Source organism: Phyllobates terribilis, unplaced genomic scaffold (genome assembly GCF_046119375.1).
Source record: "Phyllobates terribilis strain yellow unplaced genomic scaffold, ASM4611937v1 Scaffold_10__3_contigs__length_209671492, whole genome shotgun sequence".
Classification (NCBI taxonomy): Eukaryota; Metazoa; Chordata; class Amphibia; order Anura; family Dendrobatidae; genus Phyllobates; species Phyllobates terribilis.
Genome location: NW_027362770.1, coordinates 118755663 through 118773072, shown reverse-complemented (window position 1 = coordinate 118773072; position 17410 = coordinate 118755663).

The window sequence follows — 17410 nt, the reverse complement described above, 5'->3', positions numbered from 1 at the left end:
AGTTACCAGATTTGGTGGATCTATATAACCACATCCTGGTGAACTCCACCAACTGTACATCCACTTACCTGATGAGAGCAAGACCTGGTAAGCTACCCATTGACTTAGACATGGGAGTCTTAACACCAGAGACGACATCACCAGATGGAGATTGGGATACAGAGCGGCAGCAACAATACCGCAAGGTGCAAGAATGTGTTGAGAGAAGTTTGTCTCAGGCAAGACAGAGACAGGAGAACTTACAATCAGCATGCACCTGCCGTTCCCTTGTCACCTCGAGAACAAGTACTCAAGAGGAAGAGAAGAGTCCATAAATTAGATGACCAGTGGGAGGTTGAGCCATACACCGTCCTACCCTCAAATTATGATAACACCAAAGTGTGCCTCATCAGTAAGGATGGAGGAGAAACTTCAGTGGCAGTCTCAAGAGATTACTTGAAGATATGTCCTGAACAGCTGAAACACACAGAAGAAGATCAAGGCAGCCCTCGGCCCACAGAAAAAGTGGAGGAGACGGTCCAGACAGTTTTCGGAGAATTTCCCCGGTCTTGGACGCAGGTGAACAAAGCGATTGTGGTACCGGTCCTGACCTTTCTTCAAGCGGCCTCACCGGAAGCTGCAGAGGCTCCAGAACATCTGGAAGACCAGTCGGCCCCAGAGACAGAAGCTTCATCATCAGCAGATCAGGAGAATCTACCCTCTGCTAGCAGTGAACCTGTCGTACCCAGGGTGAGCCAAAGAATTCGTAGGAGATTACCCAGCTTACCAGTGTTACCTCAAACTACCCGTAGTGTAATTCACACTGAATCCACCACACCAGGGGTAGACATTAGGGACCAGGGTAGGACAGTGACCACAAACGTACTACATAGATCAACCCGGAGTACAAAAGGTCAGCTCCCTGCCCGCTGGAGGAACTAAAAGTGTAAGAGAACTAAAGTGTATGTTGTATATAGTTGTACCCGTTTAATGGTCTTGAAAAAGTATATTTGTTGAATTTATGGACAATTGGGCCACAGGACTAGGTGTGGTCAGGACAATATTGAAAATAGTTACTAATTGGCCTAGAAAATAAACCGCAGGCGTGGCTGAAGACCAGGCCCAACGAAAGAGTGCCCTGATGCCACGCCCAGGGACGATGCACAAAGTGGGTTGATGCGGTTCCCACCAGCCAAATTTCAGTTATCCGGAAAAAGACAATCCCCGGATTGTGGTGTAAAGACTAAGCGCCGCAGTGACTGCTTTCAATTTTTGTTGGGTTTTTGTAATTTTTGACTTTGTAACCTGTTTGTAATGTGAATTGTTATTTGTTAATTTTAAAAAGTATCCTCAGTCCGGGAGTACTGAAGTTAACTAGGGGAGAATCCAGGGGTCCGGTTGCCACAGTGGCATTGCCTCCCTCACAAGAGGTGATGCCATGCCTGGAAGCAAGCAGGGGTCCCCTAATCAGGTTTTACTAAGCATTAGTGTTGAGTGAGCATGCTCGACACTGCTCAGTAATCGCCCGAGCATCACGCTACTCGGGATGTTCGGCGAGCACCGAGCATTTCCGGGTTACTCGGGCGGGAGCTCGGGTCTCCACCCTGCATGTTTGGCGCTCTTTACAGAGCCAATGAACATGCAGGGATTGCCAGCCAGTCACTGTAATGCCGCAGCCATGTTGTTTGTGGGCATTACAGTGATTGGCTGGCTGCACAGCGTCACCTCGAATATTTAAAACCGGGCGCCGCCATCTTGGACACAGTCGCTCCAGATGAGACAGTGTAGGGACAGCGCTGCTGAGCTAGGGAGAGATTTATACTGCGAAATAGTTAGTGTAGGGTCTGTAAAGGCTGCCAGATTAAACAAACAGTCCTTCTCAGGACTAATATCCATCCCAGATATCAGGCAGGCAGGCAGGCTATATAGGAGACGCAGTGGTTATACCAGCAAACGCTGCATTACAGTCCTGTGTGCTCCTGTTGCTGAAATTGCTGGACTTAACTCCAGGTCTCGGGGGCCAGGAAAAATCCTTTTTTTTTCATCTAAATCCTCTTTTTTTTTTTCCTCCTTCACACAGTACAAATACTCATCTTATTAACCTTTTGGTGTCCCCCCCCAAAAAAAAAGTGTGTCTCTGATTTTTCAGACACAAATATATCTGTTGAAAATAGTCTGGTGTAGGCCAGAGAAATAGAAGTGTGGTTTTGCAGTTCCATGGGCCATTTGTATCTAAAAAAAAACAGTTTGAGTGTGTCGCTCACTGTTCAGCCGCAAATATATATATTTAAAAAAGTCTGGTATACACCAGTAAATTATAACTGTGGTTTTGCTGTTCCATGGTAAAAAAAATCTCTATTATCCTGCTTTTGGCATTTTTTGCCGTAAAAAATAAATAGTGTCTCCTGATTGTTCAGACACAAATATATCTGTTGAAAATAGTCTGGTGTAGGCCCGAGAAATACAAGTGTGGTTTTGCAGTTCCACGGTTCAAACCTCTGTATTATCCACTTTTGGGCCATTTGTATTTAAAAAAAACAGTTTGAGTGTGTCGCTCACTGTTCAGCCGCAAATATATATATATATTTAAAAAAGTCTGATATACACCAGTAAATTATAACTGTGGTTTTGCTGTTCCACGGTAAAAAATCTCTATTATCCTGCTCTTGGCATTTTTTGCCGTAAAAAAAAAATAATAGTGTCTCCCTGATTTTTCAGACACAAATATATCTGTTGAAAATAGTCTGGTGTAGGCCAGAGAGACAGAAGTGTGCTTTTGCTGTTCCACGGTAAAAAAATCTCTATTATCCTGCTCTTGGCATTTTTTGCCGTAAAAAAAAAAATAATAGTGTCTCCCTGATTTTTCAGACACAAATATATCTGTTGAAAATAGTCTGGTGTAGGCCAGAGAGACAGAAGTGTGCTTTTGCTGTTCCACGGTAAAAAATCTCTATTATCCTGCTTTTGGCATTTTTTGCCGTAAAAAATAAATAGTGTCTCCTGATTGTTCAGACACAAATATATCTGTTGAAAATAGTCTGGTGTAGGCCCGAGAAATACAAGTGTGGTTTTGCAGTTCCATGGTTCAAACCTCTGTATTATCCACTTTTGGGCCATTTGTATCTAAAAAAAACAGTTTGAGTGTGTCGCTCACTGTTCAGCCGCAAATATATATATTTAAAAAAGTCTGGTATACATACACCAGTAAATTATAACTGTGGTTTTGCTGTTCCACGGTAAGAAATCTCTATTATTCAGCTTTTGGTATTTTTTCCGTAAAGAAAAACAGTAATATTTTCTCCCTGATTGTTCAGATTGTTTAAAAGAGTCGGGTGTAGGCCAGAGAAATAGAACTGTGGTTTTCCTCTTCTACGGTTCTAATCTACTTTTTATTACCCTTTTTCCATTGATAGTGCGAGTGTAAGCTATTTTACTTACTTTACAATGGGCAAGGCGCGTGGCAAGGGACGTAGAAGTGGACGTTCTGGTGATGGTGCGTGCAGAGGACGGGGCCGTGGCGGTGGCCAAGGTGAAAATGTGCCACAACCAACAGCCACATCTTCTCGCTCCCACTTCTTGATCGAATTACTAGGGAAGCACAGAACAACACCAGTATTGCGAACTGATCAATGTGAACAGGTTATTAATTGGATAGCAGATAATACTTCCAGTTACCTGGGCACCACCACCTCCGGCCTGTCTTCCACACGGTCAAATCTTAGTAGCCGTGAGTCTCGACCGCATACTCCTCCTCACCCTGATGCTCCTTCCTCCCACCATGCCGAGTGTCGTCAGACAGCAACTGATCCCACACTTGGACACTCTGAAGAGCTGTTCACTGGTCCATTTCCAGATGTGTGCCCCTCGTCTGCTCCGCTTGAAGTGGTGGAAGAGGAGATCTCATGTAGCGATGCCCAAATATTTGAACAGCCACGGCCACAGGAAGTCGACGTTGGCAATCTGTCATAAGAGGTGGACGATGACGAGACACAATTGCCAGGAAGTGAGGAGGAGGATCGTGGTGCTCAAGTGGAAGAGGAGGAGGTGGTGGATGATCTAGTAACTGACCCAAGTGGCAGGAGGACATACAGAGTGAGGCCAGCAGCACACAGGGGGAGGGAGGCAGAGTACCCCAACAGGCAGGAAGAAGCAGTGTGGTGGCCGCACACAGAAGGAGGGCAACCATTCCCCGTAACACCAACACGAGGGACGTTGCCAGTACAACTGGTAGGTCTTCCAGAGTCTGGAATTTTTTTAAAGACTCTGCTGATAACCCCAAAAAGGCCATTTGTACCACCTGCCATGCCAGCATCAGCAGGGGTGACAAAACTACCAGACTGACCACCACCAGCATGATCAGGCACATGGCAGCAAGCACCCGACTTTGTGGGGTGAACCCAAGGGTCCACGACCTGTGACAGCGGGTGTCAACACTGCTTCTTCCACTGTTGTGCGTGCAATAGAACCCCCTGTTGTGTGTGCAAGGCAATCCCCTGTCCATACTGCATGCAAATATGCCCCCTCCTCTCAGTCTTCACTTGTTATGGCAGTTTCTCAAGAAACAGCATCAACGTCCACGTCCACGTCCCACCGCAGCGTTCAATTGTCCATATCCCAGACCTTTGAACGAAAGCGGAAATTCGCAGCTAACGCCCCACAGTCCTAAATTCGCACATTTCACGACTGCTTGCGTTAGAAATGCTGCCTTTTAGGCTGCTGGAGACGGAATCCTTCCGCAACCTTATGGCGGTGGCCGTCCCTCGGTACTCGGTCCCCAGCCGACACTATTTTGCCCGGTGTGCCATCCCCGCACTACACAAGCACGTGTCCCAAAACATCTGCCGTGCCCTCAACAACGCAGTTACTGGGAGAGTCCACCTGACAACGGACACGTGGACAAGTGCTTGTGGCCAGGGACGGTACATCTCCCTGATGGCACACTGGGTAAACATAGTGGCAGCCGGGACCCAGTCGGACCTTGGGACGGAACACATCCTCCCCACACCGAGGATTGCGGGCCCTTTGTCAGTCAGAGTTGCCCCCACAGTGTACAGCTCCTGCGCATCATCCTCCATCTCAGATATCACCACATCAGTTACAAGCTGGAAGCACTGCAGTACTGCCTCCGCCAAGCTGCAACAGGCTGTGCTGAAACTCCTAACCTTAGGTGAGAAACCTCACACTGCTTGTGAGTTGTGGACAGCTGTGAAAGAGCAGGCAGATCTGTGGCTGAGACCGCTAAACCTACATCCAGGCATGGTCGTGTGTGACAATGGCCGTAATCTGGTGGCGGCTCTGAGGCGAGGCGAGATCACATACGTACCATGCCTGGCTCATGTGCTTAACCTCATGGTTCAGCAGTTTCTTTAATCGTACCCCGAGTTGCCAGATCTGCTCGTCAAAGTACGCCGCCTGTCAGCTCATTTCCGCAAGTCGGCTACAGCTTCCTCCGCCCTTGCTGTGTTGCAGCAGCGTTTGCAGCTTCCGTCACACCGACTGGTGTGTGATGTCCCCACACATTGGAACTCTACCCTCCACATGTTGCAAAGGATTTGTGAGCAGAAGAGAGCAGTTGTGGAGTACCAGCTGCAACAAGGCCGTCGATATTCAGGTCAGACTCCACGCATAAGACCTCAGGAGTGGACCTGGATCTCTGACATCTGTACCATCTTGACAAGCTTTGAGGAGTCCACCCAGATGGTGAGAGGCGATGACGCCATCATTGGCGTCAGCATTCCACTTGTCTGTCTTTTGCAACGCTCTCTGCAGAGAATTAAAGAGGAGGCATTGCAGCCAGAGTATGATGAGATGGATCAAGAAGCCGTATTGGTCGATTACACACAGCCCAGCCTCATCTCATCCCAACGTGCATTGGGGGACAATAACGGAGAGGAGGAGGAGGAGGAGGAGGAGGAAGAACAGGAGCTTGTATCATGCGCTGTAGACGGTAGTACCTGTACAAGTGTCATACCGTCGGTTCAGCGTGGGTGGCCTGAGGACAGGGGGGAGGAGGAGGAGGAGGAGAGCATGGTCAGTCGTCATCTTGGTGAGGACACGGAAGTCTTGCCCTTTACCAGTCTGGTACGCATGGCTGATTTTATGTTACGCTGCCTTAACCGTGACCCTCGCGTTGTCAAAATGTTGGGTGACAGTCATTACTGGTTGGTGACACTTTTAGACCCCCGCTACAAGGAGAACTTTCACTCTCTTATTCCTGAGGTGGAGAGGTCTACAAAAATGGGGCAGTACCAGAAGGCCCTTGCTGCAGAACTGTTAAAAAAGTTCCCATCTGAACACGCTAGCGGCAGAGGTCACAGTTCGTTGACCAACCAAGGCGTACAAGCGAGAGAGAGGCAACTCCAATCCAGCAGAGGCAGGGGAACACTGTCAACGTTCTGGGACAGTTTTCTGAGACCCGCCCAGCTTACAGGCCCTGAGGCGCGGAATACTCTCACAAGGAGTGGAAAGTTTCAAAAGATGGTGAGGTAGTACCTTGCCGACCGTACCAGTGTCCTCCATGATTCCTCTGTGCCTTTTAATTATTGGGTATCCAAGCTGGACACTTGGAATGAACTCGTTCTGTACGCCTTGGAAGTCCTGGCCTGCCCTGCCGCTAGCGTGTTATCGGAGCGTGTTTTTAGTGCCGCTGGGGGAATTATAACTGATAAGCACACTCGCCTGTCAACTGACAATGCTGACAAGCTGACCCTTATCAACATGAACAAGGGCTGGATTGGGCCAGACTTCTCATGACCACCAAATGACAGCAGAGTAACATAAAGTCAAATCCACTGTGTTATTTCGGGAGGTGTATTCACATGCACCGCTTCACACCCACACATCGGTATACGCTTCCTCATTTCGGTTATTTTATGTTCTTCTCCTTATCCTCAGCCTCCACCACCACTATACCACCAGGGTGACCGTGGTCCCTGTTACCATTATTGCAAGTTCCTCCGTCTTAATTTTTGGCAGCTTTTGCTTGGAAGGCATAAGCAAAGACTATGGGAGACCCACTCCCCAGTCATGGGAATAATGTTTGTAATATACTGTACTGCATGGCTCTTGTAAGGGGCATTGCAAGTTCCTCCGTCCTAATTTTTGGCAGCTTTTGCTTGGAAGGCATAAGCAAATACTATGGGAGACCCACTCCCCAATCATGGGAATAATGTTTGTAATATGCTGTACTCCATGGCTATTGTAAGGGGCATTAAAAGCGTCTTGTTAAGCTACTGCGACCTCCACCTCTTTTCCGAGGGGCATTAAAAGCATCTTGTTAAGCTACTGGGACTTCCACGGCTCTTCTGAGGGGCATTAAAAGCGTCTTGTTAAGCTACTGGGACTTCCACGTCTCTTCTGAGGGGCATTAAAAGCATCTTGTTAAGCTACTGGGACTTCCACGTCTCTTCTGAGGGGCATTAAAAGCGTCTTGTTAAGCTACTGGGATCTCCACGTCTCTTCTGAGGGGCATTAAAAGCGTCTTGTTAAGCTACTGGGACCTCCACGTCTCTTCTGAGGGGCATTAAAAGCGTCTTGTTAAGCTACTGAGACCTCCACATCTCTTCTGAGGGGCATTAAAAGCGTCTTGTTAAGCTACTGGGACCTCCACGTCTCTTCTGAGGGGCATTAAAAGTGTCTTTTTAAGCTACTGGGACCTCCACGTCTCTTCTGAGGGGCATTAAAAGCGTCTTGTTAAGCTACTGGGACCTCCACCACTTTTCCGAGGGGCATTAAAACCGTCTTGTTAAGCTACTGGGACCTCCACGTCTCTTCTGAGGGGCATTAAAAGCGTCTTGTTAAGCTACTGCGACCTCCACCACTTTTCCGAGGGGCATTAAAAGCGTCTTGTTAAGCTACTGGGACCTCCACGTCTCTTCTGAGGGGCATTAAAAGCATCTTGTTAAGCTACTGGGACCTCCACGTCTCTTCTGAGGGGCATTAAAAGCGTCTTGTTAAGCTACTGGGACCTCCACGTCTCTTCTGAGGGGCATTAAAAGCGTCTTGTTAAGCTACTGGTACCTCCACCACTTTTCCCAGGGGCATTAAAAGCGTCTTGTTAAGCTACTGTGACCTCCACCACTTTTCCGACGGGCATTAAAACCGTCTTGTTAAGCTACTGGGACCACAACGTCTCTTCCAAGGGGCATTCAAACCATCCTGTTTAGCTACTGGGACCTCCACGTCTTTTCCGAGGGGCATTAAAACCGTCTTGTTAAGCTACTGTGACCTCCACGTCTCTTCAAAGGGGCATTAAAAGCGTCTTCTTAAGCCACTCTGAACTCCACAGCTCTTCCAAGGGGCATTGAAATGTTGTTTTTAATTACCTGTAACCTCCACGACTCTTCCAACGGGCATTGCATTTCCTCCTAATTTTAGTCAGCTTTTGCTTTTCAATGACAAGGCGAAAACTAAGGGAGACCCACTCCCCAATAATGGGTAGAAGGTTTTTAGTACACTGTAATCCACGTCTGTTTCAAGGGGCATTGCAGTTCCTCATAATTTTTGGAAAGCCTTCCATTCACTGCTTAGGCCAACAGTGTACAGGAGACCCAGTTGCTATAAATGGAAAAAACGGTTTAGTTAAGGCCCTCTGACCTCTGTGTCATTTCCAAGGGGTATTGGAGTGCCTCAAAATTTTTGGTAGGCATTGCACTCACTGTATGCCCTATAACTGTGTAGCCGAACCGCTCATTTTGTTACAGAAACATATCCTACAAGACATATGTGGTTGACTGGCCTGATATTGATGTGAATGGTCCCTGTTCCTCCTGGTCTTTCTCCTTTGCCACTACCTCATCCATCATTTATCACCTGAAGCTTTGTTTTAATGGGAGTCATAGAACTGGGATAGTAGCAGGAAAACATCCAGCAATCCTCGGAGGAGGTAGGATATGCGCCAAAACGCTGACCACCTCACGCCTAGCCGCTACTACATACATGCTCTTGCATTCCAAGAAAACAAAGCAGATGCTAACTTGTATCATCATCATCATGCTCCTCACCTTGGCACTCTCAACTCCGCTGATGGAGAAGCCAGGGCCCACCGGAGGAGTCTGGTTCTCTGGTGGGCTCGTCCAATGCTGCCCTAAAGCAGGCCGGGCTAAGAAAAGTGTGTGGGGGGATGTTCCAAGGAGAAATAGGGGCGGCTGGGGACCGTTTATGGACACTCGGCTACCCCCAGGCGGCTGGGGACCGTGTGTGGACACCCGGCCGCGGGGTGGCTGGGGACCGAGTATGGACACCCGGCCGCCCCCTGGTGGCTGGGGACCGAGTGTGGACACCCGGCCGCTGGGCGGCTGGGGACTGACTATGGATTCCAGGCCGCCAACGCAGCCATGACGTGGTGGCCAGATTCCACCTCCACATGCCTTAAAGGCCCAATTTCAAGTGCAAGCAAGCAGTATGGTATTGCAGCCTGGGGGTGGGTGGGTGGGTGGTTGGCTGCATATTTGCGCTTGCATTGCAAGGAATGGGGGAGGTACAATTGAACAGTGTCCTGGGACAAGAACTTGCACGGGGATAGTTGCAAGTCTGCATCTTCTGATGCGGCAAGGATGACTTCTGAAGGGCACACTTTTAGGCAGTGACCTGGGTGTCAGAGATGCTTCCAGGGGTCTTTCCCATGCTCTTCCCATGTCTTTTCAGCACTGTATGCATGTGTCACACAGCACATGGCCAGATAAGGTTGTAAAATGTTAAAATGACAGCAATACAAAAGTGCAAAAACGCATAAAAAATGCTACTTTTGAACATAGCCCAAGGTGTGGAGGGGTATTTTTTTGGGGGGTTATTTATTTTACCTTATACACAAGTCTTTACCCTGGAAAGGAACTTCCTTAACATATTTCACAGGAAAGCAGTTTCAGTTTTGTTTTTGAACGTTTTATTGTGAGCCCATAAAAGTGGCTTAATACCTCTGACCACGTTGTTGACAGCAGTGACCTGGGGGTCAGAAATGCTTCCTGGGGCGATCCCCATGCTGTCCCCATGTCATTTGAGCACTGTCACTATCGTTTTGGGCACTTGTTAGGCTTTCTACAGACTGCCGGGGGTGCCGCCACAAAAATGCTCGGGTCTCCCATAGACTAACATTGGGCTCATTGCTCGGGTCGAGCACCCGAGTATCACGGCGAGCTCGGCCCGAGCTTCAAGCACTCGAGCATTTTAGTGCTCGCTCAACACTACTAAGCATGCAACCCTTTCCTGGCTCCAGACCAGCAAGGGGAGTTCCTCCCCTTGGCAACTGGGATCTGGAGGCGGGGTTAGTTAGTCTTAGTGTGAGGAGTTGAAGTGAGGACGTCGAGGAGAGAGGAGCTGGGGAGTGGAGCTGCGCGGCAGTTCACCCCAGAGGGACACAGAAGAACCAGACACGGGAGTCCGAGGCTGTGGGGCACCGAAGACCCAGCAGTAGAAACCGGAGGGCAGGAGACTGCAGGTCTCCTGGCCCCATCAGACGCCCGGAGGCTCAGCAGCACAGAGGGCCCAGCACCGCCACGTGGGAGCGATGCACCAGCAAGGCCCGAGCTGCCTGCCATACGGGTGAGCACAGAAACGTTGCACTCAGGGACGAGGGCCACCGCACAGCTACAAGCAGCAGGGCCAAAGAGTTTAGTGGAAAGGGAAGGCCTCCAACTTCACCTGGCAAGGAGGATTCTTTACTTGCTTCCAGGCTGCCCGGACTTCCACTTCTAGCCAGTACCCTAGTCCAGGCGTGTCTAATCACCACCAGTAAAGATAAGAGGAAACCGCCATTAAGTTGTGGACTGATTATTGCTGTGCCATCAACCCCTGCACTACAACGCCCAGCATAACCTATAACATCTACACTGCCCTGGAGCTAAGCTCTACCTGTGGAGAGCCACACCATCCCTCCTGCACTCACATCAGCTCCAGAGGACCTGCTCCGCAGCGGCGGCTCCCTTTAGCCGCATACCACAGGTGGCGTCACAAACTTTATACAATCAGTATAAACCCCTTATCAATAACCCCTTTTTATTGACCGCCCTGGGTCACTGACTAGGTCACCGCCACTGTGACATCCCCCAGCATCTACCGGCTTGGCACCGGGTACCCCACGGCCCAGGGGGCGCGTCACTTGCACTTATCTGTCCATTAGCGATAACTACGTCCGTCTTCAGACACTCACTCTGGAGGGTGTCCGTCTTCTGGCGGCAGTGGGTGGTCTCGGGTCTCACCCACTGGGCCCCCAGTCCTTTTGACCACACGACAGCAGTCACGACTCCTTTAAGAGCCGTAGCAAGCTCCTCCGGCGAACAACAAACTGCGTTAAGATCACTAATCCCGGGTGCGTCCTCACCCGTAGGTCACCATCAGATGTCTGGAAAACTGTGGTGATGCAGGTAACTGAACGATCACTTTCTGTAGGCCCGGTACAGACCGCACGTCCCTTGTTTTGCGGCAAGCTGTGTCACCCGTTCGTCCGTCACCGCAGACAGGTCAGCACGTCTCTACCAGTCTGCTCTCCACAACCAACTGTCTCTTTCGCGCGAGCCCAGACACCTGACTTCCTCTCTTCCGTCCCTCTCCTCTGTCCCCCAGCACTGTCCAGGAAGTCCCCCGTGCACTTTTAATCCCGTCCTCTGGCAACACTGGGCAGGACCCTGGCAGTTCCAGCGCCGGAGCTCCGCACCTGTCCCTAGGCAAGTCTTCCTCGTTACACTACAGCAGAGACCTCCACTTTCTGCTGCTGATTGACACACCCTTGCTGCGTAGTTAAATAGTCTCAGTTTCTCCAGAGAGTCGCCGATGATAGTTCTATGTACCTCTGTGCAGGCTTGGAGCACTAGCAGTCGGCTAGTTTCTTCTCTGGTGCCCTTTGAGGACAGTTGGCATTATCTCTCTGGTTTCTGCTCAAGCTAAGTGTACCCCCTTTGTTTGTCTACCTTGTTGTCTTTAGTTTAGTTTGTCTTTAGTTTGTAGTGGGGCCTGACTAGTGATTACCTTGTCCCCTCACTATCTAGAGCCAAACTCTAGGGACATTCAGGCCTTAGGGTTCTGCTCGGCTATAGGTGTAGAACCTATATAGGGATGATATGGTAGGCAGGGTGATATTAGATCTGCCTAGGGGTCTCCACTCCCCTTTGCTCTAGTGTTTGAACTTCCTTCCCTTCTTTCCTTCCTGTTGCACTTAGTCTCTACCTCACCTTGCATGACATAAGCACAAAAAGCTGGCTGCTTCTAAATAATGAGTGTGTCACTTCTTTTATTCGGTTTCTGACCGCTGAAGTTGTTAAAAGAAATGACATAAGACAGAACATGTGCACAGCAATGTTGATTTTATGGGATGCGTTTGTGGCATTCTTTCAGGCGGATTCCGGGCAGAATTTTCCAGAAAAAAAACCACAGTGTCCACATACCCATAACCTCTTCACCGCCTTGCGATTTTACATTTCTGCTCTTTTGTTTTTTGCTTCCCTCCTTCTCAGAGCCATAACTTTTCTCTTTTGTATTTTTCCGGTAATATAACCATTTGAGGGCTTGCTTTTTGTGAGACAAGTTGTACTTTTGAATGACACCATTGATTTTATCATATCGTGTACTGGAAAACGTAAAAACATTCCAAGTGCGGTGAAATTGCAAAAAAAAGTGCAATTCCACAATTGTTTTTTGGGTTTTTTATTTACCATGTTCATTAAATGCTAAAACTGACCTGTCATTATGATTCTCCGGGTCATTATGAGTTCGCAGATACCAAACATATGTCTTTTTTATATAAGTTGTGAAAAAAAATCAAAAATTTGTAAGAAAATGTTTTAAAAAGTCACCATTTTCCGAGACCCGTAGGATCCGAGTAAGGTCTTATTTTTGCGCCTTGAGCTGACTTTTTTTATAGATACCATTTTGGGGTAGATACGATGTCCTGATCGCCCGTTATTGCATTTTATTGCAATGTTGTGGAGACCAAAAAAACGTAATTCTGGCGTTTTCAATTTTTTTCTAGTTACACCGTTTACCGATCGGATTCATTTACTTTATATATTGATAGATTGGACATTTCTGAATGCAGCGATACCAAATATGTGTATTTCTTATTAATTGTTTTATATTTAATGGGGAAAAAGGGGGGTAATTTGAACTTTTATATATTTTTTAATTTTTTTAATATTTTTAAAACTTCTTTTTAAACTTTTTACTTGTTTCAGTACTCCCATCAGCCCTGTTATGTGTAGCAGAAATCATCATCTTGTATGAATGCCGGCCACTGGCCGGCATTCATAGGAGGTTTACAATGGCAGGTATGGGGGGTCTTCTGCAGACATATTGACAACCCATCACGTGGCAGGGGCGACGATGGGCGGGTCTTGTGACATGGCAGAGATTGACAGTGGCATTTAACTTGTCAGCAGCCGTGCATGGATCTCGGATCCACCTGCATCTGTTAGAGGCACATGACTGCTAATCAGATCAGCTGTCATGTGCATGAGGGATGTGGGCTCAGCGCCGGAGCCCGCATCATATACAGGAACACTACCTATGACGTACCTACACATCCAAGGCCTTGATGGGGTTAAAGCTCATCTCCCTTCTAATTTTTTTTCTTTATGACTTGATTCAGAAACACCAGAGGGAAACTGATGCTAAAACTGATCCAAATCACTTCCCTCAGTGAGTGATTGGACACTGCTTCTGAGCTGCAGCTCCGGAGCAGCCCATTCTCCCTGGCTCCTTGGCAGCAGCGGGATACAGCGGGGGACACCTAGGAGATGTGAGTATATGGATTTTATTATTTTATTCTTATTTTTACACAGTTGGACACCGGGAGAAGACTACCACTACCCTCATCATAGTCCCTGCTGGTGCTGATCGCAGCGCCGGCAGGAAACCATGATGAGGGCAGTGTTCAGCACCTGGCGCTTGGGAACAGCGCTACCTGTAGCTCTGATTCCCAGGCACCGGTCCCTGTGATCCTGATGCGGCACACAGGCAGCACACTGTTGCCACACGTGTGACACATGGACACACGGGACACGGATATCTCCAGTACCAGTTTTTCCAGTACCGGAGATATGCGGAAGTGTGAAACCAGCCTTAAGGAGTTTTGCATTTTTTTAGAAGGATTTGAAAACTTTCCTCTCAGTTTCTGCTTCAAAACCTAAAAAAAATCTCTGTGTGCACATAGCCTATGTAAGAGAAAGCGTTTTTTGCTACTATTTTTCATGTAATTTTCTATTTGAAGTCAAAAGTGGATTTAAAAGGTATGGGGGATTTAAAGAAAGTAGAAAGAAAAGCAAATCAATTCTAAAGACCATGGTCCAGTGACTGCTTAAATAGTCCATGGCTACTTGCCGGGATCCGAGTGGTGCCTCTTCTGATTTGTCGTCTTGGTGAGACGTCACCATTGAGCCGGGCCTATTAATAAACAGAGCCCAAGAAATACTGATGTGGCCGCTGGACCAGGGCCCTGCAAATCGATTTGCCTATCTCTAAAAGTCAGGGTTTCGACTTGCTGGACTCACTCCTGGCTCTGGCTGTTTTTTTCATAAATATTAAACAATCCTTTACTTACAGAATTCCAAGTTAAAATGTATGTAAAAACCACTTAAAATTATCTTATGTAAATAAACTTATTGATTGAAAATGAAAAATGTGCTCTTTTTCAGTATGAAACAAAAAGCCTAAAGAGATGAACTGGAATATAAGTTTGTGTGCATGCAGCGTGTAAGCGCAAGTTCACCCTGGCCACTAAACAGACAAAGCCCAAGATGGAAACATAATAACCAAATAACCTGAAGTAAATAAATAAACTGCAATAGTACATGAAAATAATATAGGGTATTTGGCTAACATAATTTTGATCAAAACATTTTAAAACCCATCCCACCACGTCAAGGTGACCCTATTTGGGATGGTCCCAACCTCTAATTGTATTAACTAAGCACCCTATATTATTTTCATGCACTATTTCCATTTATTTATTTTTAGCAGGATATTTGCTTATTATGTATTTATCTTGGGCTTTGTCTTTTTCAGTAAGGCAAATAAAGCTGTCAATTTTTGCTGTTTTTAACACTCATAAAATATACCAAATATCCCCACTGACTAAACTGAATAAATAAACAAAAAATGCATACAATTTTTTTCGTGTAGTTTCTTCATAGGATTTGCACATAAAAACAACAGCATTTTTACATCCTTTTTTTTAGCTTTTTGTCAGTGCTTTTAGGTGTGTTTTTCAAATTAATTTGTTTTACTTTGTTTTTGGTTGGGCATTTTTTTTTGTTCTGACCTACTTATCTTTACAAAACATGGCATTCAATGATCATGTGATTCCCAGATTCCTTGTGGAATTTCTTATAGAATTATATGATACTTGGGAACCTAGTAGAAAACCCTTGTTATGAGGGTTTTTTCTCAGTATGGATGTGTTTATTCCCAAAGTCTTGAGACACTTCTCACTTCTCCTAAAAATGCTCCTTGAGTCCTTCTGGGAGCAAACACTTCCAATTCCAGTTTGGTAATTCATGTATAATTGGCGGTTTGTGTGAGTTTACGTTGCCCCCACATCACCAACGTCAACTCTTATTATAGCAGCTACAGTACAATAGTACATACAAGAAAAGTTGCATTATTTCTTTTTCTGATCTTTGGGGATCCAGTTAGGCCATGAGACTTACATGAAGGAAGAAATATTCCAATATTGCATAGTCATTTCAAAGGCTTCCTCATTTAATCACTGTTATATTACTAGGCAGTACTTCCTGGTGACCTTACTTTTGTTACTAAAAGGTCCTCTTGGCCACTTAAGGTCCTCATACAAATTAGACAAAAATGTGCTGATGAACGTTCATCGGTTGGATGAACGATGGTTTTTCGGTGAAAAACCCCCCATATCAGACTGCAACTGCCGTGTGGTCTTCTGCTGATGATACAGCCCCAGGGCCATGACAAGGGATAGACAAAAGCATGCACGTGCCTAGGACACCATTTAACAGGTGCATCCTTAACCCAATCAGATACCTTTCCTTAGTCAAGGGTAGAGGCCTGGCCAGCAGATAAAGGAGCCCAGACTTGTTGTCAAGGGAGGGGAGCAAAATAAGGATATAAGTAAGTGCTTGTACGATCTTTTCTATTAGCTGCTGCCAAAATAGGAGACATTTTTAACAAGCCACGTTACTTACAAAAGAAAAAACTTTTCAGTGTAGAGCAGAGAATAAGCTGGAAGGCAGCAGTTCCATGCCATGTAACAAACCCTACTGTGACTGCTCCACTCCCCCCCCCCCCCACACACCATCCCAGATGCTGCCGACTGGGTAGTTCAATGTCCAGTATTTGCCCCTCTTTCATACTTCCTGAAGACTATTAAATTATTGTGTTGATTGTGATTATTGTGTTAAGTTTGATTGTAAGGCATTGTGTATGTGCGTGGAAAGTGCCAATAGCATGTGCAAGTGTTGTGTGTAGTGTGTGCATGGTGCGCAGCGAGTGTGTGCATGGTGCGCAGCGAGTGTGTGCATGGTGCGCAGCGAGTGTGTGCATGGTGCGCAGCGAGTGTGTGCATGGTGCGCAGCGAGTGTGTGCATGGTGCTAAATGAGTGTGTGCATGGTGCGCAGCGAGTGTGTGCATGGTGCGCAGCGAGTGTGTGCATGGTGTTAAATGAGTGTGTGCATGGTGTGCAGTGAATGTATGCATGGTGTGCAGTGAATGTATGCATGGTGTCTTCTAGTGTCTTATCTTGTATGTGAAGTCGTTCATACAGTTCAGCAGGGCATCTATTCAGATATGCAGATTGTAAGAAAAATGTGTATACAGATGTACAGTGTGTGCCTGGAGCATACAGTGGTGGCCAAAAGTATTGGCACCCCTGCAATTCTGTCAGATAATACTCAGTTTCTTCCTGAAAATGATTGCAATCACAAATTTTTTGGTCTTATTATCTTCATTTAATTTGCTTACAAGGAAAAAACACAAAAGAGAATGAAACAAAAATCAAATCATTGATCATTTCACACAAAACTCCAAAAATGGGCCAGACAAAAGTATTGGCACCCTCAGCCTAATACTTGGTTGCACAACCTTTAGCCAAAATAACTGCGAACAACCGCTTCCGTTAACCATCAATGAGTTTCTTACAATGCTCTGCTGGAATTGTAGACCATTCTTCTTTGGCAAACTGCTCCAGGTCCCTGATATTTGAAGGGTGCCTTCTCCAAACTGCCATTTTGAGATCTATCCACAGGTGTTCTATGGGATTCAGGTCTGGACTCATTGCTGGACACCTTAGAAGTCTCCAGTGCTTTCTCTCAAACCATTTTATAGTGCTTTTGAAAGTGTGTGTTTGGGTCATTGTCCTGCTGGAAGACCCATGACCTCTGAGGGAGACCCAGCTTTCTCACACTGGGCCCTACATTATGCTGCAAAATTTGTTGGTAGTCTCCAGACTTCATAATGTCATGCACACGGTCAAGCAGT